The following is a 23125-nucleotide window of genomic DNA, read 5'->3' as shown; positions in this document are numbered from 1 at the left end:
GGGATAACTGACTGCCCTGTTTCAGGGATAGCTCACTGCCCTGTTTCCACGGTAACTGACTGCCCAGTTTCCAGGGGAACTGACTGCCCTGTTTCCGGGGTAACTGATCTCCCTGTTTCCAGGGTAACTGATCACCCTGTTTCCGGGGTAACTGACTGCCCTGTTTCCAGGGTAATGATCTCCCTGTTTCCAGGGCAACTGACCGCCCTCTTTCCGGGGTAACTGACAGCCCTGTTTCCAGGGTAACTGTTCACCCTGTTTCCGGGGTAACTGATCACCCTGTTTCCAGTGTAACTGACTGCCCTGTTTCCAGGATAACTGACTGCCCTGTTTCCAGGGTAACTGATCAACCTGTTTCGGGGATAACTGTGTGCCCTGTTTCCGGGGTAAAAAACTGCCCTGTTTCCGGGGTAACAGACCACCCTGTTTCCAGGATAACTGATCACCCTGTTTCCGGGGTAACTGAGTAGTCTGTTTCCAGGGTTACTGTCCGCCCTGTTTCCGGGGTAACTGAATGCCCAGTTTCCAGGGTAACTGACTGCCCAGTATCCAGGGTAACTGATCACCCTGTTTCTGGGGTAACTGACTGCCCTGTTTCCAGGGTAACTGACTGCCCAGCTTCCAGGGTAACTGATCATCCTGTTTCCGGGATAACTGACTCTCCTGTTTCCAGGGTAACTGACTGCCCAGTTTCCAGGGTAACTGACTGCCCTGTTTCCGGGGTAACTGACTGCCCTGTTTCCAGGGTAACTGACTGCCCAGTTTCCAGGGTAACTGATCACACTCTTTCCGGAATAACTGACTGCCCTTTTTCCGGGATAACTGACTGCCCTGTTTCCAGGGTAACTGACTGCCCTGTTACCGGGGTAACTGACTGCCCTGTTTCCAGGCTAACTGACCGCCCTGTTTCCAGGATAACTGATCACCCTGTTTCCGGGGTAACTGACCGCCCTGTTTCCAGGATAACTGTTCATCCTGTTTCCGGGGGAACTGACCACCCTGTTTCCAGGGTAACTGACTGCCCTGTTTCCAGGATAACTGACTGCCCTGTTTCCAGGGTAACTGACAGTCTTGTTTCAGGGGTAACTGAACTCCCTGTTTCCGGGGTAACTGACCGCCCTGTTTCCAGGATAACTGACTGCCCTGTTTCCAGGGTAACTGACAGCCCAGTTTCCAGGGTAACTGATCACCCTGTTTCCGGGATAACTGACTGCCCTGTTTCCGGGAGAACTGACTGCCCTGTTTCCAGGGTAACTGACTGCCCTGTTTCCAGGGGAACTGACTGCCCTGTTTCTGGGGTAACTGCTCACCCTGTTTCCGGGGTAACTGACTAACGTCTTTCCAGGCTGACTGACTGCCCTGTTTCCAGGGTAACTGACTGCCCAGTTCCCGGGGTAACTGACTGCCTGTTTCCAGGGTAACTGACTGCCCTGTTTCCGGGGTAATTGACTGCCCTCTTTCCAGGGAAACTTACTGCCCAGTTTACAGGGTAACCGATCACCCTTTTTCCGGGATAACTGACTGCCCTGTTTCCGGGATAACTGACTGCCCTGTTTCCAGGGTAACTGATCATCCTGTTTCCGGGATAACTGACTGCCCTGTTTCCAGGTTAACTGACTGCCCTGTTTCCAGGGTAACTGACTGCCCTGTTTCCAGGGGAACTGACTGCCCTGTTTCTGGGGTAACTGCTCACCCTGTTTCCGGGGTAACTGACTAACCTCTTTCCAGGCTGACTGACTGCCCTGTTTCCAGGGTAACTGACTGCCCAGTTTCCGGGGTAACTGACTGCCTGTTTCCAGGGTAACTGACTGCCCTGTTTCCGGGGTAATTGACTGCCCTGTTTCCAGGGTAACTTACTGCCCAGTTTACAGGGTAACCGATCACCCTGTTTACGGGATAACTGACTGCCCTGTTTCCGGGATAACTGACTGCCCTGTTTCCAGGGTAACTGATCATCCTGTTTCCGGGATAACTGACTGCCCTGTTTCCAGGGTAACTGACTGCCCAGTTTCCAGGTTAACTGACTGCCCTGTTTCCGGGGTAACTGACTGCCCTGTTTCCAGGCTAACTGACTGCCCAGTTTCCAGGATAACTGACTGCACTGTTTCCAGGGTAAGTGACTGCCCTGTTTCCGGGGTAACTGATCTCCCTGTTTCCTGGGTAACTGACTGCCCTGTTTCCAGGATAACTGACTGCCCTGTTTCCAGGGTAACTGACTGCCCAGTTTCCAGTGTAACTGATCACCCTGTTTCCAGGGTAACTGACTGCCCAGTTTCCAGGGTAACTGTTCACCCTGTTTCCGGGATAACTGACTGCCTTGTTTCCGGGACAGCTCACTGCCCTGTTTCCAGTGTAACTGACTGCCCTGTTTCCGGGTAACTGACTGCACTGTGTCCAGGGTAACTGATCTCCCTGTTTCCGGGATAACTGACTGCCCTGTTTCCGGGATAACTGACTGCCCTGTTTCCAGGGTAACTGACTGCCCTGTTTCCAGGGGAACTGACTGCCCTGTTTCCGGGGTAACTGATCACCCTGTTTCTGGGTAACTGACTAACCTGTTTCCAGGGTGACTGACTGGCCTGTTTCCAGGGTAACTGACTGCCCAGTTTCCGGGGTAACTGACTGCTCTGTTACCAGGGTAACTGACTGCCCTGATTCCGGGATAACTGACTGCCCTGTTTCCAGGGTAACTGATCACCCTGTTTCCGGGATAACTGAATGCCCTGTTTCCGGGATAACTGACTGCCCTGTTTCCAGGGTAAATGACTGCCCAGTTTCTGGGGTAATAGACTGCCCTGTTTCCAGGATAACTGACTGCCCTGTTTCCAGGGTAACTGATCAACCTTTTTCCGGGATAACTGTGTGCCCTGTTTCCGGGGTAAAAAACTGCCCTGTTTCCGGGGTAACTGACCGCCCTGTTTCCAGGATAACTGATCACCCTGTTTCCGGGGTAACTGGGTAGTCTGTTTCCAGGGTTACTTTCCGCCCTGTTTCCGGGGTAACTGAATGCCCAGTTTCCAGGGTAACTGACTGCCCAGTATCCAGGGTAACTGATCACCCTGTTTCTGGGGTAACTGACTGCCCTGTTTCCAGGGTAACTGACTGCCCAGCTTCCAGGGTAACTGATCATCCTGTTTCCGGGATAACTGACTCCCCTGTTTCCAGGGTAAATGACTGCCCAGTTTCCAGGGTAACTGACTGCCCTGTTTCCGGGGTAACTGACTGCCCTGTTTCCAGGGTAACTGACTGCCCAGTTTCCAGGGTAACTTATCACCCTCTTTCCGGAATAACTGACTGCCCTGTTTCCGGGATAACTGACTGCCCTGTTTCCAGGGTAACTGACTGCCCTGTTTCCGGGGTAACTGACTGCCCTGTTTCCAGGCTAACTGACCGCCCTGTTTCCAGTATAACTGATCACCCTGTTTCCGGGGTAACTGACCGCCCTGTTTCCAGGATAACTGTTCATCCTGTTTCCGGGGGAACTGACCACCCTGTTTCCAGGGTAACTGACTGCCCTGTTTCCAGGATAACTGACTGCCCTGTTTCCAGGGTAACTGACAGTCTTGTTTCAGGGGTAACTGAACTCCCTGTTTCCGGGGTAACTGACCGCCCTGTTTCCAGGATAACTGACTGCCCTGTTTCCAGGGTAACTGACAGCCCAGTTTCCAGGGTAACTGATCAACCTTTTTCCGGGATAACTGACTGCCCTGTTTCCAGGATAACTGACTGCCCTGTTTCCAGTGTAACTGACTGCCCTGTTTCCAGGGGAACTGACTGCCCTGTTTCTGGGGTAACTGCTCACCCTGTTTCCGGGGTCACTGACTAACCTGTTTCCAGGATAACTGACTGCACTGTTTCCAGGATAACTGACTGCACTGTTTCCAGGATAACTGACTGCCCTGTTTCCGGGATAACTCACTGCCCTGTTTCCAGGATAACTGACTGCACTGTTTCCAGGGTAAGTGACTGCCCTGTTTCCGGGGTAACTGATCTCCCTGTTTCCGGGGTAACTGACTGCCCTGTTTCCAGGATAACTGACTGCCCTGTTTCCAGGGTAACTGACTGCCCAGTTTCCAGTGTAACTGATCACCCTGTTTCCAGGGTAACTGACTGCCCAGTTTCCAGGGTAACTGTTCACCCTGTTTCCGGGATAACTGACTGCCTTGTTTCCGGGACAGCTCACTGCCCTGTTTCCAGTGTAACTGACTGCCCTGTTTCCGGGTAACTGACTGCACTGTGTCCAGGGTAACTGATCTCCCTGTTTCCGGGATAACTGACTGCCCTGTTTCCGGGATAACTGACTGCCCTGTTTCCAGGGTAACTGACTGCCCTGTTTCCAGGGGAACTGACTGCCCTGTTTCCGGGGTAACTGATCACCCTGTTTCTGGGTAACTGACTAACCTGTTTCCAGGGTGACTGACTGGCCTGTTTCCAGGGTAACTGACTGCCCAGTTTCCGGGGTAACTGACTGCTCTGTTACCAGGGTAACTGACTGCCCTGATTCCGGGATAACTGACTGCCCTGTTTCCAGGGTAACTGATCACCCTGTTTCCGGGGTAACTGACCGCCCTGTTTCCAGGATAACTGATCACCATGTTTCCGGGGTAACTGACCACCCTGTTTCCAGGATAACTGACTGCACTGTTTCCAGGGTAACTGACTGCCCAGTTTCCAGGGTAACTGACTGCCCTGTTTCCGGGGTTACTGACTGCCGCTGTTTCCAGGGTAACTGATTGCCCAGTTACCAGGGTAACTGATCACCCTGTTTCCGGGATAACTGACTGCCCTGTTTCCAGGGTAACTGATCACCCTGTTTCCGGGATAACTGACTGCCCTGTTTCCGGGATAACTCACTGCCCTGTTTCCAGGATAACTGACTGCCCTGTTTCCGGGATAACTGACTCCCCTGTTTCCAGGGTAAATGACTGCCCAGTTTCCAGGGTAACTGACTGCCTGTTTCCGGGGTAACTGACTGCCCTGTTTCCAGGGTAACTGACTGCCCAGTTTCCAGGGTAACTTATCACCCTCTTTCCGGAATAACTGACTGCCCTGTTTCCGGGATAACTGACTGCCCTGTTTCCAGGGTAACTGACTGCCCTGTTTCCGGGGTAACTGACTGCCCTGTTTCCAGGCTAACTGACCGCCCTGTTTCCAGGATAACTGATCACCCTGTTTCCGGGGTAACTGACCGCCCTGTTTCCAGGATAACTGTTCATCCTGTTTCCGGGGGAACTGACCACCCTGTTTCCAGGGTAACTGACTGCCCTGTTTCCAGGATAACTGACTGCCCTGTTTCCAGGGTAACTGACAGTCTTGTTTCAGGGGTAACTGAACTCCCTGTTTCCGGGGTAACTGACCGCCCTGTTTCCAGGATAACTGACTGCCCTGTTTCCAGGGTAACTGACAGCCCAGTTTCCAGGGTAACTGATCAACCTGTTTCCGGGATAACTGACTGCCCTGTTTCCAGGATAACTGACTGCCCTGTTTCCAGGGTAACTGACTGCCCTGTTTCCAGGGGAACTGACTGCCCTGTTTCTGGGGTAACTGCTCACCCTGTTTCCGGGGTAACTGACTAACCTGTTTCCAGGATAACTGACTGCCCTGTTTCCAGGATAACTGACTGCACTGTTTCCAGGATAACTGACAGCCCTGTTTCCGGGATAACTCACTGCCCTGTTTCCAGGATAACTGACTGCACTGTTTCCAGGGTAAGTGACTGCCCTGTTTCCGGGGTAACTGATCTCCCTGTTTCCGGGGTAACTGACTGCCCTGTTTCCAGGATAACTGACTGCCCTGTTTCCAGGGTAACTGACTGCCCAGTTTCCAGTGTAACTGATCACCCTGTTTCCAGGGTAACTGACTGCCCAGTTTCCAGGGTAACTGTTCACCCTGTTTCCGGGATAACTGACTGCCTTGTTTCCGGGACAGCTCACTGCCCTGTTTCCAGTGTAACTGACTGCCCTGTTTCCGGGTAACTGACTGCACTGTGTCCAGGGTAACTGATCTCCCTGTTTCCGGGATAACTGACTGCCCTGTTTCCGGGATAACTGACTGCCCTGTTTCCAGGGTAACTGACTGCCCTGTTTCCAGGGGAACTGACTGCCCTGTTTCCGGGGTAACTGATCACCCTGTTTCTGGGTAACTGACTAACCTGTTTCCAGGGTGACTGACTGGCCTGTTTCCAGGGTAACTGACTGCCCAGTTTCCGGGGTAACTGACTGCTCTGTTACCAGGGTAACTGACTGCCCTGATTCCGGGATAACTGACTGCCCTGTTTCCAGGGTAACTGATCACCCTGTTTCCGGGGTAACTGACCGCCCTGTTTCCAGGATAACTGATCACCATGTTTCTGGGGTAACTGACCACCCTGTTTCCAGGATAACTGACTGCACTGTTTCCAGGGTAACTGACTGCCCAGTTTCCAGGGTAACTGACTGCCCTGTTTCCGGGGTTACTGACTGCCGCTGTTTCCAGGGTAACTGATTGCCCAGTTACCAGGGTAACTGATCACCCTGTTTCCGGGATAACTGACTGCCCTGTTTCCAGGGTAACTGATCACCCTGTTTCCGGGATAACTGACTGCCCTGTTTCCGGGATAACTCACTGCCCTGTTTCCAGGATAACTGACTGCCCTGTTTCCAGGTTAACTGACTGCCCTGTTTCCAGGGTAACTGACTGCCCTGTTTCCAGGGGAACTGACTGCCCTGTTTCTGGGGTAACTGCTCACCCTGTTTCCGGGGTAACTGACTAACCTCTTTCCAGGCTGACTGACTGCCCTGTTTCCAGGGTAACTGACTGCCCAGTTTCCGGGGTAACTGACTGCCTGTTTCCAGGGTAACTGACTGCCCTGTTTCCGGGGTAATTGACTGCCCTGTTTCCAGGGTAACTTACTGCCCAGTTTACAGGGTAACCGATCACCCTGTTTACGGGATAACTGACTGCCCTGTTTCCGGGACAACTGACTGCCCTGTTTCCAGGGTAACTGATCATCCTGTTTCCGGGATAACTGACTGCCCTGTTTCCAGGGTAACTGACTGCCCAGTTTCCAGGTTAACTGACTGCCCTGTTTCCGGGGTAACTGACTGCCCTGTTTCCAGGCTAACTGACTGCCCAGTTTCCAGGGTAGCTGATCACCCTGTTTCCGGGATAACTGAATGCCCTGTTTCCGGGATAACTGACTGCCCTGTTTCCAGGGTAAATGACTGCCCAGTTTCCGGGTAATAGACTGCCCTGTTTCCAGGATAACTGACTGCCCTGTTTCCAGGGTAACTGATCAACCTGTTTCCGGGATAACTGTGTGCCCTGTTTCCGGGGTAAAAAATCTGCCCTGTTTCCGGGGTAACTGACCGCCCTGTTTCCAGGATAACTGATCACCCTGTTTCCGGGGTAACTGAGTAGTCTGTTTCCAGGGTTACTGTCCGCCCTGTTTCCGGGGTAACTGAATGCCCAGTTTCCAGGGTAACTGACTGCCCAGTATACAGGGTAACTGATCACCCTGTTTCTGGGGTAACTGACTGCCCTGTTTCCAGGGTAACTGACTGCCCAGCTTCCAGGGTAACTGATCATCCTGTTTCCGGGATAACTGACTCCCCTGTTTCCAGGGTAACTGACTGCCCAGTTTCCAGGGTAACTGACTGCCCTGTTTCCGGGGTAACTGACTGCCCTGTTTCCAGGGTAACTGACTGCCCAGTTTCCAGGGTAACTGATCACCCTCTTTCCGGAATAACTGACTGCCCTGTTTCCGGGATAACTGACTGCCCTGTTTCCAGGGTAACTGACTGCCCTGTTTCCGGGGTAACTGACTGCCCTGTTTCCAGGCTAACTGACCGCCCTGTTTCCAGGATAACTGATCACCCTGTTTCCGGGGTAACTGACCGCCCTGTTTCCAGGATAACTGTTCATCCTGTTTCCGGGGGAACTGACCACCCTGTTTCCAGGGTAACTGACTGCCCTGTTTCCAGGATAACTGACTGCCCTGTTTCCAGGGTAACTGACAGCCTTGTTTCAGGGGTAACTGAACTCCCTGTTTCCGGGGTAACTGACCGCCCTGTTTCCAGGATAACTGACTGCCCTGTTTCCAGGGTAACTGACAGCCCAGTTTCCAGGGTAACTGATCACCCTGTTTCCGGGATAACTGACTGCCCTGTTTCCGGGATAACTCACTGCCCTGTTTCCAGGATAACTGACTGCCCTGTTTCCAGGTTAACTGACTGCCCTGTTTCCAGGGTAACTGACTGCCCTGTTTCCAGGGGAACTGACTGCCCTGTTTCTGGGGTAACTGCTCACCCTGTTTCCGGGGTAACTGACTAACCTCTTTCCAGGCTGACTGACTGCCCTGTTTCCAGGGTAACTGACTGCCCAGTTTCCGGGGTAACTGACTGCCTGTTTCCAGGGTAACTGACTGCCCTGTTTCCGGGGTAATTGACTGCCCTGTTTCCAGGGTAACTTACTGCCCAGTTTACAGGGTAACCGATCACCCTGTTTACGGGATAACTGACTGCCCTGTTTCCGGGACAACTGACTGCCCTGTTTCCAGGGTAACTGATCATCCTGTTTCCGGGATAACTGACTGCCCTGTTTCCAGGGTAACTGACTGCCCAGTTTCCAGGTTAACTGACTGCCCTGTTTCCGGGGTAACTGACTGCCCTGTTTCCAGGCTAACTGACTGCCCAGTTTCCAGGGTAACTGATCACCCTGTTTCCGGGATAAATGAATGCCCTGTTTCCGGGATAAGTGACTGCCCTCTTTCCAGGGTAAATGACTGCCCAGTTTCCGGGGTAATAGACTGCCCTGTTTCCAGGATAACTGACTGCCCTGTTTCCAGGGTAACTGATCAACCTGTTTCCGGGATAACTGTGTGCCCTGTTTCCGGGGTAAAAAACTGCCCTGTTTCCGGGGTAACTGACCGCCCTGTTTCCAGGATAACTGATCACCCTGTTTCTGGGGTAACTGAGTAGTCTGTTTCCAGGGTTACTGTCCGCCCTGTTTCCGGGGTAACTGAATGCCCAGTTTCCAGGGTAACTGACTGCCCAGTATACAGGGTAACTGATCACCCTGTTTCTGGGGTAACTGACTGCCCTGTTTCCAGGGTAACTGACTGCCCAGCTTCCAGGGTAACTGATCATCCTGTTTCCGGGATAACTGACTCCCCTGTTTCCAGGGTAACTGACTGCCCAGTTTCCAGGGTAACTGACTGCCCTGTTTCCGGGGTAACTGACTGCCCTGTTTCCAGGGTAACTGACTGCCCAGTTTCCAGGGTAACTGATCACCCTCTTTCCGGAATAACTGACTGCCCTGTTTCCGGGATAACTGACTGCCCTGTTTCCAGGGTAACTGACTGCCCTGTTTCCGGGGTAACTGACTGCCCTGTTTCCAGGCTAACTGACCGCCCTGTTTCCAGGATAACTGATCACCCTGTTTCCGGGGTAACTGACCGCCCTGTTTCCAGGATAACTGTTCATCCTGTTTCCGGGGGAACTGACCACCCTGTTTCCAGGGTAACTGACTGCCCTGTTTCCAGGATAACTGACTGCCCTGTTTCCAGGGTAACTGACAGTCTTGTTTCAGGGGTAACTGAACTCCCTGTTTCCGGAGTAACTGACCGCCCTGTTTCCATGATAACTGACTGCCCTGTTTCCAGGGTAACTGACAGCCCAGTTTCCAGGGTAACTGATCACCCTGTTTCCGGGATAACTGACTGCCCTGTTCCCGGGATAACTGACTGCCCTGTTTCCAGGGTAACTGACTGCCCTGTTTCCAGGGGAACTGACTGCCCTGTTTCTGGGGTAACTGCTCACCCTGTTTCCGGGGTAACTGACTAACGTCTTTCCAGGCTGACTGACTGCCCTGTTTCCAGGGTAACTGACTGCCCAGTTTCCGGGGTAACTGACTGCCTGTTTCCAGGGTAACTGACTGCCCTGTTTCCGGGGTAATTGACTGCACTCTTTAAAGGGTAACTTACTGCCCAGTTTACAGGGTAACCGATCACCCTTTTTCCGGGATAACTGACTGCCCTGTTTCCGGGATAACTGACTGCCCTGTTTCCAGGGTAACTGATCATCCTGTTTCCGGGATAACTGACTGCCCTGTTTCCAGGGTAACTGACTGCCCAGTTTCCAGGTTTACTGACTGCCCTGTTTCCAGGGTAACTGACTGCCCTGTTTCCAGGGGAACTGACTGCCCTGTTTCTGGGGTAACTGCTCACCCTGTTTCCGGGGTAACTGACTAACCTCTTTCCAGGCTGACTGACTGCCCTGTTTCCAGGGTAACTGACTGCCCAGTTTCCGGGGTAACTGACTGCCTGTTTCCAGGGTAACTGACTGCCCTGTTTCCGGGGTAATTGACTGCCCTGTTTCCAGGGTAACTTACTGCCCAGTTTACAGGGTAACCGATCACCCTGTTTACGGGATAACTGACTGCGCTGTTTCCGGGATAACTGACTGCCCTGTTTCCAGGGTAACTGATCATCCTGTTTCCGGGATAACTGACTGCCCTGTTTCCAGGGTAACTGACTGCCCAGTTTCCAGGTTAACTGACTGCCCTGTTTCCGGGGTAACTGACTGCCCTGTTTCCAGGCTAACTGACTGCCCAGTTTCCAGGGTAACTGATCACCCTGTTTGCGGGATAACTGACTGCCCTGTTTCCGGGATAACTCACTGCCCTGTTTCCAGGATAACTGACTGCACTGTTTCCAGGATAACTGACTGCCCTGTTTCCGGGATAACTCACTGCCCTGTTTCCAGGATAACTGACTGCACTGTTTCCAGGGTAAGTGACTGCCCTGTTTCCGGGGTAACTGATCTCCCTGTTTCCGGGGTAACTGACTGCCCTGTTTCCAGGATAACTGACTGCCCTGTTTCCAGGGTAACTGACTGCCCAGTTTCCAGTGTAACTGATCACCCTGTTTCCAGGGTAACTGACTGCCCAGTTTCCAGGGTAACTGTTCACCCTGTTTCCGGGATAACTGACTGCCTTGTTTCCGGGACAGCTCACTGCCCTGTTTCCAGTGTAACTGACTGCCCTGTTTCCGGGTAACTGACTGCACTGTGTCCAGGGTAACTGATCTCCCTGTTTCCGGGATAACTGACTGCCCTGTTTCCGGGATAACTGACTGCCCTGTTTCCAGGGTAACTGACTGCCCTGTTTCCAGGGGAACTGACTGCCCTGTTTCCGGGGTAACTGATCACCCTGTTTCTGGGTAACTGACTAACCTGTTTCCAGGGTGACTGACTGGCCTGTTTCCAGGGTAACTGACTGCCCAGTTTCCGGGGTAACTGACTGCTCTGTTACCAGGGTAACTGACTGCCCTGATTCCGGGATAACTGACTGCCCTGTTTCCAGGGTAACTGATCACCCTGTTTCCGGGGTAACTGACCGCCCTGTTTCCAGGATAACTGATCACCATGTTTCCGGGGTAACTGACCACCCTGTTTCCAGGATAACTGACTGCACTGTTTCCAGGGTAACTGACTGCCCAGTTTCCAGGGTAACTGACTGCCCTGTTTCCGGGGTTACTGACTGCCGCTGTTTCCAGGGTAACTGATTGCCCAGTTACCAGGGTAACTGATCACCCTGTTTCCGGGATAACTGACTGCCCTGTTTCCAGGGTAACTGATCACCCTGTTTCCGGGATAACTGACTGCCCTGTTTCCGGGATAACTCACTGCCCTGTTTCCAGGATAACTGACTGCCCTGTTTCCAGGTTAACTGACTGCCCTTTTTCCAGGGTAACTGACTGCCCTGTTTCCAGGGGAACTGACTGCCCTGTTTCTGGGGTAACTGCTCACCCTGTTTCCGGGGTAACTGACTAACCTCTTTCCAGGCTGACTGACTGCCCTGTTTCCAGGGTAACTGACTGCCCAGTTTCCGGGGTAACTGACTGCCTGTTTCCAGGGTAACTGACTGCCCTGTTTCCGGGGTAATTGACTGCCCTGTTTCCAGGGTAACTTACTGCCCAGTTTACAGGGTAACCGATCACCCTGTTTACGGGATAACTGACTGCCCTGTTTCCGGGATAACTGACTGCCCTGTTTCCAGGGTAACTGATCATCCTGCTTCCGGGATAACTGACTGCCCTGTTTCCAGGGTAACTGACTGCCCAGTTTCCAGGTTAACTGACTGCCCTGTTTCCGGGGTAACTGACTGCCCTGTTTCCAGGCTAACTGACTGCCCAGTTTCCAGGGTAACTGATCACCCTGTTTCCGGGATAACTGACTGCGCTGTTTCCGGGATAACTCACTGCCCTGTTTCCAGGATAACTGACTGCACTGCTTCAAGGATAACTGACTGCCCTGTTTCCGTGATAACTCACTGCCCTGTTTCCAGGATAACTGACTGCACTGTTTCCAGGGTAAGTGACTGCTCTGTTTCCGGGGTAACTGATCCCCCTGTTTCCGGGGTAACTGACTGCCCTGTTTCCAGGATAACTGACTGCCCTGTTTCCAGGGTAACTGACTGCCCAGTTTCCAGTGTAACTGATCACCCTGTTTCCAGGGTAACTGACTGCCCAGTTTCCAGGGTAACTGTTCACCCTGTTTCCGGGATAACTGACTGCCCTGTTTCCGGGACAGCTCACTGCCCTGTTTCCAGTGTAACTCACTGCCCTGTTTCCGGGTAACTGACTGCACTGTGTCCAGGGTAACTGATCTCCCTGTTTCCGGGATAACTGACTGCCCTGTTTCCGGGATAACTGACTGCCCTGTTTCCAGGGGAACTGACTGCCCTGTTTCCGGGGTAACTGATCACCCTGTTTCTGGGTAACTGACTAACCTGTTTCCAGGGTGACTGACTGGCCTGTTTCCAGGGTAACTGACTGCCCAGTTTCCGGGGTAACTGACTGCTCTGTTACCAGGGTAACTGACTGCCCTGATTCCGGGATAACTGACTGCCCTGTTTCCAGGGTAACTGATCACCCTGTTTCCGGGATAACTGAATGCCCTGTTTCCGGGATAACTGACTGCCCTGTTTCCAGGGTAAATGACTGCCCAGTTTCCGGGGTAATAGACTGCCCTGTTTCCAGGATAACTGACTGCCCTGTTTCCAGGGTAACTGATCAACCTGTTTCCGGGATAACTGTGTGCCCTGTTTCCGGGGTAAAAAACTGCCCTGTTTCCGGGGTAACTGACCGCCCTGTTTCCAGGATAACTGATCACCCTGTTTCCGGGGTAACTGAGTAGTCTGTTTCCAGGGTTACTGTCCGCCCTGTTTCCGGGGTAACTGAATGCCCTGTTTCCAGGGTAACTGACTGCCCAGCTTCCAGGGTAACTGATCATCCTGTTTCCGGGATAACTGACTGCCCTGTTTCCAGGGTAACTGACTGCCCTGTTTCCGGGGTAACTGACTGCCCTGTTTCCAGGCTAACTGACCGCCCTGTTTCCAGGATAACTGATCACCCTGTTTCCGGGGTAACTGACCGCCCTGTTTCCAGGATAACTGTTCATCCTGTTTCCGGGGGAACTGACCACCCTGTTTCCAGGGTAACTGACTGCCCTGTTTCCAGGATAACTGACTGCCCTGTTTCCAGGGTAACTGACAGTCTTGTTTCAGGGGTAACTGAACTCCCTGTTTCCGGGGTAACTGACCGCCCTGTTTCCAGGATAAGTGACTGCCCTGTTTCCAGGGTTACTGACAGCCCAGTTTCCAGGGTAACTGATCACCCTGTTTCCGGGATAACTGACTGCCCTGTTTCCGGGATAACTGACTGCCCTGTTTCCAGGGTAACTGACTGCCCTGTTTCCAGGGGAACTGACTGCCCTGTTTCTGGGGTAACTGCTCACCCTGTTTCCGGGGTAACTGACTAACGTCTTTCCAGGCTGACTGACTGCCCTGTTTCCAGGGTAACTGACTGCCCAGTTTCCGGGGTAACTGACTGCCTGTTTCCAGGGTAACTGACTGCCCTGTTTCCGGGGTAATTGACTGCCCTCTTTCCAGGGTAACTTACTGCCCAGTTTACAGGGTAACCGATCACCCTTTTTCCGGGATAACTGTCTGCCCTGTTTCCGGGATAACTGACTGCCCTGTTTCCAGGGTAACAGATCATCCTGTTTCCGGGATAACTGACTGCCCTGTTTCCAGGGTAACTGACTGCCCAGTTTCCAGGTTAACTGACTGCCCTGTTTCCAGGGTAACTGACTGCCCTGTTTCCAGGGGAACTGACTGCCCTGTTTCTGGGGTAACTGCTCACCCTGTTTCCGGGGTAACTGACTAACCTCTTTCCAGGCTGACTGACTGCCCTGTTTCCAGGGTAACTGACTGCCCAGTTTCCGGGGTAACTGACTGCCTGTTTCCAGGGTAACTGACTGCCCTGTTTCCGGGGTAATTGACTGCCCTGTTTCCAGGGTAACTTACTGCCCAGTTTACAGGGTAACCGATCACCCTGTTTACGGGATAACTGACTGCCCTGTTTCCGGGATAACTGACTGCCCTGTTTCCAGGGTAACTGATCATCCTGTTTCCGGGATAACTGACTGCCCTGTTTCCAGGGTAACTGACTGCCCAGTTTCCAGGTTAACTGACTGCCCTGTTTCCGGGGTAACTGACTGCCCTGTTTCCAGGCTAACTGACTGCCCAGTTTCCAGGGTAACTGATCACCCTGTTTGCGGGATAACTGACTGCCCTGTTTCCGGGATAACTCACTGCCCTGTTTCCAGGATAACTGACTGCAGTGTTTCCAGGATAACTGACTGCCCTGTTTCCGGGATAACTCACTGCCCTGTTTCCAGGATAACTGACTGCACTGTTTCCAGGGTAAGTGACTGCCCTGTTTCCGGGGTAACTGATCTCCCTGTTTCCGGGGTAACTGACTGCCCTGTTTCCAGGATAACTGACTGCCCTGTTTCCAGGGTAACTGACTGCCCAGTTTCCAGTGTAACTGATCACCCTGTTTCCAGGGTAACTGACTGCCCAGTTTCCAGGGTAACTGTTCACCCTGTTTCCGGGATAACTGACTGCCTTGTTTCCGGGACAGCTCACTGCCCTGTTTCCAGTGTAACTGACTGCCCTGTTTCCGGGTAACTGACTGCACTGTGTCCAGGGTAACTGATCTCCCTGTTTCCGTGATAACTGACTGCCCTGTTTCCGGGATAACTGACTGCCCTGTTTCCAGGGTAACTGACTGCCCTGTTTCCAGGGGAACTGACTGCCCTGTTTCCGGGGTAACTGATCACCCTGTTTCTGGGTAACTGACTAACCTGTTTCCAGGGTGACTGACTGGCCTGTTTCCAGGGTAACTGACTGCACTGTTTCCGGGGTAACTGACTGCTCTGTTACCAGGGTAACTGACTGCCCTGATTCCGGGATAACTGACTGCCCTGTTTCCAGGGTAACTGATCACCCTGTTTCCGGGGTAACTGACCGCCCTGTTTCCAGGATAACTGATCACCATGTTTCCGGGGTAACTGACCACCCTGTTTCCAGGATAACTGACTGCACTGTTTCCAGGGTAACTGACTGCCCAGTTTCCAGGGTAACTGACTGCCCTGTTTCCGGGGTTACTGACTGCCGCTGTTTCCAGGGTAACTGATTGCCCAGTTACCAGGGTAACTGATCACCCTGTTTCCGGGATAACTGACTGCCCTGTTTCCAGGGTAACTGATCACCCTGTTTCCGGGATAACTGACTGCCCTGTTTCCGGGATAAGTCACTGCCCTGTTTCCAGGATAACTGACTGCCCTGTTTCCAGGTTAACTGACTGCCCTGTTTCCAGGGTAACTGACTGCCCTGTTTCCAGGGGAACTGACTGCCCTGTTTCTGGGGTAACTGCTCACCCTGTTTCCGGGGTAACTGACTAACCTCTTTCCAGGCTGACTGACTGCCCTGTTTCCAGGGTAACTGACTGCCCAGTTTCTGGGGTAACTGACTGCCTGTTTCCAGGGTAACTGACTGCCCTGTTTCCGGGGTAATTGACTGCCCTGTTTCCAGGGTAACTTACTGCCCAGTTTACAGGGTAACCGATCACCCTGTTTACGGGATAACTGACTGCCCTGTTTCCGGGATAACTGACTGCCCTGTTTCCAGGGTAACTGATCATCCTGTTTCCGGGATAACTGACTGCCCTGTTTCCAGGGTAACTGACTGCCCAGTTTCCAGGTTAACTGACTGCCCTGTTTCCGGGGTAACTGACTGCCCTGTTTCCAGGGTAACTGACTGCCCAGTTTCCAGGGTAACTGATCACCCTGTTTCCGGGATAACTGACTGCCCTGTTTCCGGGATAACTCACTGCCCTGTTTCCAGGATAACTGACTGCACTGTTTCCAGGGTAAGTGACTGCCCTGTTACCGGGGTAACTGATCTCCCTGTTTCCGGGGTAACTGACCGCCCTGTTTCCAGGATAACTGACTGCCCTATTTCCGGGGTATCTGACCGCCCTGTTTCCAGGATAACTGACTGCCCTGTTTCCAGGGGAACTGGCTGCCCAGTTTCCAGTGTAACTGATCACCCTGTTTCCAGGGTAACTGACTGCCCAGTTTCCAGGGTAACTGTTCACCCTGTTTCCGGGATAACTGACTGCCTTGTTTCCGGGACAGCTCACTGCCCTGTTTCCAGTGTAACTGACTGCCCTGTTTCCGGGTAACTGACTGCACTGTGTCCAGGGTAACTGATCTCCCTGTTTCCGGGATAACTGACTGCCCTGTTTCCGGGATAACTGACTGCCCTGTTTCCAGGGTAACTGACTGCCCTGTTTCCAGGGGAACTGACTGCCCTGTTTCCGGGGTAACTGATCACCCTGTTTCTGGGTAACTGACTAACCTGTTTCCAGGGTGACTGACTGGCCTGTTTCCAGGGTAACTGATTTCCCAGTTTCCGGGGTAACTGACTGCTCTGTTACCAGGGTAACTGACTGCCCTGATTCCGGGATAACTGACTGCCCTGTTTCCAGGGTAACTAATCACCCTGTTTCCGGGATAACTGAATGCCCTGTTTCCGGGATAACTGACTGCCCTGTTTCCAGGGTAAATGAATGCCCAGTTTCCGGGGTAACTGACTGCCCTGTTTCCAGGCTAACTGACTGCCCTGTTTCCAGGATAACTGATCACCATGTTTCCGGGTAACTGACCACCCTGTTTCCAGGATAACTGACTGCACTGTTTCCAGGGTAACTGACTGCCCAGTTTCCAGGGTAACTGACTGCCCTGTTTCCGGGGTTGCTGACTGCCGCTGTTTCCAGGGTAACTGATTGCCCAGTTACCAGGGTAACTGATCACCCTGTTTCCGGGATAACTGACTGCCCTGTTTCCAGGGTAACTGATCACCCTGATTCCGGGAAAACTGACTGCCCTGTTTCCGGGATAACTGACTGCCCTGTTTCCAGGGTAACTGACTGCCCTGTTTCCGGGGTAACTGACTGCCCTGTTTCCAGGGTAACTGTCTGCCCAGTTTCCAGGGTAACTGACTGCCCTGTTTCCGGGGTCACTGACTGCCCTGTTTCTAGGGTCACTGACTGCCCAGTTTCCAGGGTAACTGATCACCCTGTTTCCGGGATAACTGACTGCCCTGTTTCCGGGATAACTGACTGCCCTGTTTCCAGGGTAACTGACTGCCCTGTTTACAGGGTAACTGACCGCCCTGTTTCCGGGGTAACTGATCTCCCTGTTTCCGGGGTAACTGACCGCCCTGTTTCCAGGATAACTGACCGTCCTATTTCCGCGGTATCTGACTGCCCTGTTTCCAGGATAACTGACTGCCCTGTTTCCAGGGTGACTGACCGCCCTGTTTCCAGGGTAACTGACTGCCCAGTTTCCAGGGTAACTGTTCACCCTGTTTCCGGGATAACTGACTGCCCTGTTTCAGGGATAGCTCACTGCCCTGTTTCCACGGTTACTGACTGCCCAGTTTCCAGGGGAACTGACTGCCCTGTTTCCGGGGTAACTGATCTCCCTGTTTCCAGGGTAACTGATCACCCTGTTTCCGGGGTAACTGACTGCCCTGTTTCCAGGGTAATGATCTCCCTGTTTCCAGTGTAACTGATCACCCTGTTTCCGGGGTAACTGACTGCCCTGTTTCCAGGGCAACTGACCGCCCTGTTTCCGGGGTAACTGACAGCCCTGTTTCCAGGGTAAATGTTCACCCTGTTTCCGGGGTAACTGATCACCCTGTTTCCAGTGTAACTGACTGCCCTGTTTCCAGGGTAACAGATCGCCCTGTTTCCGGGGTAATAGACTGCCCTGTTTCCAGGATAACTGACTGCCCTGTTTCCAGGGTAACTGATCAACCTGTTTCCGGGATAACTGTGTGCCCTGTTTCCGGGGTAAAAAACTGCCCTGTTTCCGGGATAACTCACTGCCCTGTTTCCAGGATAACTGACTGCACTGTTTCCAGGGTAAGTGACTGCCCTGTTTCCGGGGTAACTGATCTCCCTGTTTCCGGGGTAACTGACTGCCCTGTTTCCAGGATAACTGACTGCCCTGTTTCCAGGGTAACTGACTGCCCAGTTTCCAGTGTAACTGATCACCCTGTTTCCAGGGTAACTGACTGCCCAGTTTCCAGGGTAACTGTTCACCCTGTTTCCGGGATAACTGACTGCCTTGTTTCCGGGACAGCTCACTGCCCTGTTTCCAGTGTAACTGACTGCCCTGTTTCCGGGTAACTGACTGCACTGTGTCCAGGGTAACTGATCTCCCTGTTTCCGGGATAACTGACTGCCCTGTTTCCGGGATAACTGACTGCCCTGTTTCCAGGGTAACTGACTGCCCTGTTTCCAGGGGAACTGACTGCCCTGTTTCCGGGGTAACTGATCACCCTGTTTCTGGGTAACTGACTAACCTGTTTCCAGGGTGACTGACTGGCCTGTTTCCAGGGTAACTGACTGCCCAGTTTCCGGGGTAACTGACTGCTCTGTTACCAGGGTAACTGACTGCCCTGATTCCGGGATAACTGACTGCCCTGTTTCCAGGGTAACTGATCACCCTGTTTCCGGGGTAACTGACCGCCCTGTTTCCAGGATAACTGATCACCATGTTTCCGGGGTAACTGACCACCCTGTTTCCAGGATAACTGACTGCACTGTTTCCAGGGTAACTGACTGCCCAGTTTCCAGGGTAACTGACTGCCCTGTTTCCGGGGTTACTGACTGCCGCTGTTTCCAGGGTAACTGATTGCCCAGTTACCAGGGTAACTGATCACCCTGTTTCCGGGATAACTGACTGCCCTGTTTCCGGGATAAGTCACTGCCCTGTTTCCAGGATAACTGACTGCCCTGGTTCCAGGTTAACTGACTGCCCTGTTTCCAGGGTAACTGACTGCCCTGTTTCCAGGGGAACTGACTGCCCTGTTTCTGGGGTAACTGCTCACCCTGTTTCCGGGGTAACTGACTAACCTCTTTCCAGGCTGACTGACTGCCCTGTTTCCAGGGTAACTGACTGCCCAGTTTCCGGGGTAACTGACTGCCTGTTTCCAGGGTAACTGACTGCCCTGTTTCCGGGGTAATTGACTGCCCTGTTTCCAGGGTAACTTACTGCCCAGTTTACAGGGTAACCGATCACCCTGTTTACGGGATAACTGACTGCCCTGTTTCCGGGATAACTGACTGCCCTGTTTCCAGGGTAACTGATCATCCTGTTTCCGGGATAACTGACTGCCCTGTTTCCAGGGTAACTGACTGCCCAGTTTCCAGGTTAACTGACTGCCCTGTTTCCGGGGTAACTGACTGCCCTGTTTCCAGGGTAACTGACTGCCCAGTTTCCAGGGTAACTGATCACCCTGTTTGCGGGATAACTGACTGCCCTGTTTCCGGGATAACTCACTGCCCTGTTTCCAGGATAACTGACTGCACTGTTTCCAGGGTAAGTGACTGCCCTGTTACCGGGGTAACTGATCTCCCTGTTTCCGGGGTAACTGACCGCCCTGTTTCCAGGATAACTGACCGCCCTATTTCCGGGGTATCTGACCGCCCTGTTTCCAGGATAACTGACTGCCCTGTTTCCAGGGGAACTGACTGCCCAGTTTCCAGTGTAACTGATCACCCTGTTTCCAGGGTAACTGACTGCCCAGTTTCCAGGGTAACTGTTCACCCTGTTTCCGGGATAACTGACTGCCTTGTTTCCGGGACAGCTCACTGCCCTGTTTCCAGTGTAACTGACTGCCCTGTTTCCGGGTAACTGACTGCACTGTGTCCAGGGTAACTGATCTCCCTGTTTCCGGGATAACTGACTGCCCTGTTTCCAGGGTAACTGACTGCCCTGTTTACAGGGTAACTGACCGCCCTGTTTCCGGGGTAACTGATCTCCCTGTTTCCGGGGTAACTGACCGCCCTGTTTCCAGGATAACTGACCGTCCTATTTCCGCGGTATCTGACTGCCCTGTTTCCAGGATAACTGACTGCCCTGTTTCCAGGGTGACTGACCGCCCTGTTTCCAGGGTAACTGACTGCCCAGTTTCCAGGGTAACTGTTCACCCTGTTTCCGGGATAACTGACTGCCCTGTTTCAGGGATAGCTCACTGCCCTGTTTCCACGGTTACTGACTGCCCAGTTTCCAGGGGAACTGACTGCCCTGTTTCCGGGGTAACTGATCTCCCTGTTTCCAGGGTAACTGATCACCCTGTTTCCGGGGTAACTGACTGCCCTGTTTCCAGGGTAATGATCTCCCTGTTTCCAGTGTAACTGATCACCCTGTTTCCGGGGTAACTGACTGCCCTGTTTCCAGGGCAACTGACCGCCCTGTTTCCGGGGTAACTGACAGCCCTGTTTCCAGGGTAAATGTTCACCCTGTTTCCGGGGTAACTGATCACCCTGTTTCCAGTGTAACTGACTGCCCTGTTTCCAGGGTAACAGATCGCCCTGTTTCCGGGGTAATAGACTGCCCTGTTTCCAGGATAACTGACTGCCCTGTTTCCAGGGTAACTGATCAACCTGTTTCCGGGATAACTGTGTGCCCTGTTTCCGGGGTAAAAAACTGCCCTGTTTCCGGGATAACTCACTGCCCTGTTTCCAGGATAACTGACTGCACTGTTTCCAGGGTAAGTGACTGCCCTGTTTCCGGGGTAACTGATCTCCCTGTTTCCGGGGTAACTGACTGCCCTGTTTCCAGGATAACTGACTGCCCTGTTTCCAGGGTAACTGACTGCCCAGTTTCCAGTGTAACTGATCACCCTGTTTCCAGGGTAACTGACTGCCCAGTTTCCAGGGTAACTGTTCACCCTGTTTCCGGGATAACTGACTGCCTTGTTTCCGGGACAGCTCACTGCCCTGTTTCCAGTGTAACTGACTGCCCTGTTTCCGGGTAACTGACTGCACTGTGTCCAGGGTAACTGATCTCCCTGTTTCCGGGATAACTGACTGCCCTGTTTCCGGGATAACTGACTGCCCTGTTTCCAGGGTAACTGACTGCCCTGTTTCCAGGGGAACTGACTGCCCTGTTTCCGGGGTAACTGATCACCCTGTTTCTGGGTAACTGACTAACCTGTTTCCAGGGTGACTGACTGGCCTGTTTCCAGGGTAACTGACTGCCCAGTTTCCGGGGTAACTGACTGCTCTGTTACCAGGGTAACTGACTGCCCTGATTCCGGGATAACTGACTGCCCTGTTTCCAGGGTAACTGATCACCCTGTTTCCGGGGTAACTGACCGCCCTGTTTCCAGGATAACTGATCACCATGTTTCCGGGGTAACTGACCACCCTGTTTCCAGGATAACTGACTGCACTGTTTCCAGGGTAACTGACTGCCCAGTTTCCAGGGTAACTGACTGCCCTGTTTCCGGGGTTACTGACTGCCGCTGTTTCCAGGGTAACTGATTGCCCAGTTACCAGGGTAACTGATCACCCTGTTTCCGGGATAACTGACTGCCCTGTTTCCGGGATAAGTCACTGCCCTGTTTCCAGGATAACTGACTGCCCTGGTTCCAGGTTAACTGACTGCCCTGTTTCCAGGGTAACTGACTGCCCTGTTTCCAGGGGAACTGACTGCCCTGTTTCTGGGGTAACTGCTCACCCTGTTTCCGGGGTAACTGACTAACCTCTTTCCAGGCTGACTGACTGCCCTGTTTCCAGGGTAACTGACTGCCCAGTTTCCGGGGTAACTGACTGCCTGTTTCCAGGGTAACTGACTGCCCTGTTTCCGGGGTAATTGACTGCCCTGTTTCCAGGGTAACTTACTGCCCAGTTTACAGGGTAACCGATCACCCTGTTTACGGGATAACTGACTGCCCTGTTTCCGGGATAACTGACTGCCCTGTTTCCAGGGTAACTGATCATCCTGTTTCCGGGATAACTGACTGCCCTGTTTCCAGGGTAACTGACTGCCCAGTTTCCAGGTTAACTGACTGCCCTGTTTCCGGGGTAACTGACTGCCCTGTTTCCAGGGTAACTGACTGCCCAGTTTCCAGGGTAACTGATCACCCTGTTTCCGGGATAACTGACTGCCCTGTTTCCGGGATAACTCACTGCCCTGTTTCCAGGATAACTGACTGCACTGTTTCCAGGGTAAGTGACTGCCCTGTTACCGGGGTAACTGATCTCCCTGTTTCCGGGGTAACTGACCGCCCTGTTTCCAGGATAACTGACCGCCCTATTTCCGGGGTATCTGACCGCCCTGTTTCCAGGATAACTGACTGCCCTGTTTCCAGGGGAACTGACTGCCCAGTTTCCAGTGTAACTGATCACCCTGTTTCCAGGGTAACTGACTGCCCAGTTTCCAGGGTAACTGTTCACCCTGTTTCCGGGATAACTGACTGCCTTGTTTCCGGGACAGCTCACTGCCCTGTTTCCAGTGTAACTGACTGCCCTGTTTCCGGGTAACTGACTGCACTGTGTCCAGGGTAACTGATCTCCCTGTTTCCGGGATAACTGACTGCCCTGTTTCCGGGATAACTGACTGCCCTGTTTCCAGGGTAACTGACTGCCCTGTTTCCAGGGGAACTGACTGCCCTGTTTCCGGGGTAACTGATCACCCTGTTTCTGGGTAACTGACTAACCTGTTTCCAGGGTGACTGACTGGCCTGTTTCCAGGGTAACTGATTTCCCAGTTTCCGGGGTAACTGACTGCTCTGTTACCAGGGTAACTGACTGCCCTGATTCCGGGATAACTGACTGCCCTGTTTCCAGGGTAACTAATCACCCTGTTTCCGGGATAACTGAATGCCCTGTTTCCGGGATAACTGACTGCCCTGTTTCCAGGGTAAATGAATGCCCAGT

Source organism: Heterodontus francisci, chromosome 17 (genome assembly GCF_036365525.1).
Source record: "Heterodontus francisci isolate sHetFra1 chromosome 17, sHetFra1.hap1, whole genome shotgun sequence".
Lineage (NCBI taxonomy): Eukaryota > Metazoa > Chordata > Chondrichthyes > Heterodontiformes > Heterodontidae > Heterodontus > Heterodontus francisci.
The sequence above is the reverse complement of the archived record's forward strand: the minus strand, read 5'-3'. Positions refer to the sequence as shown.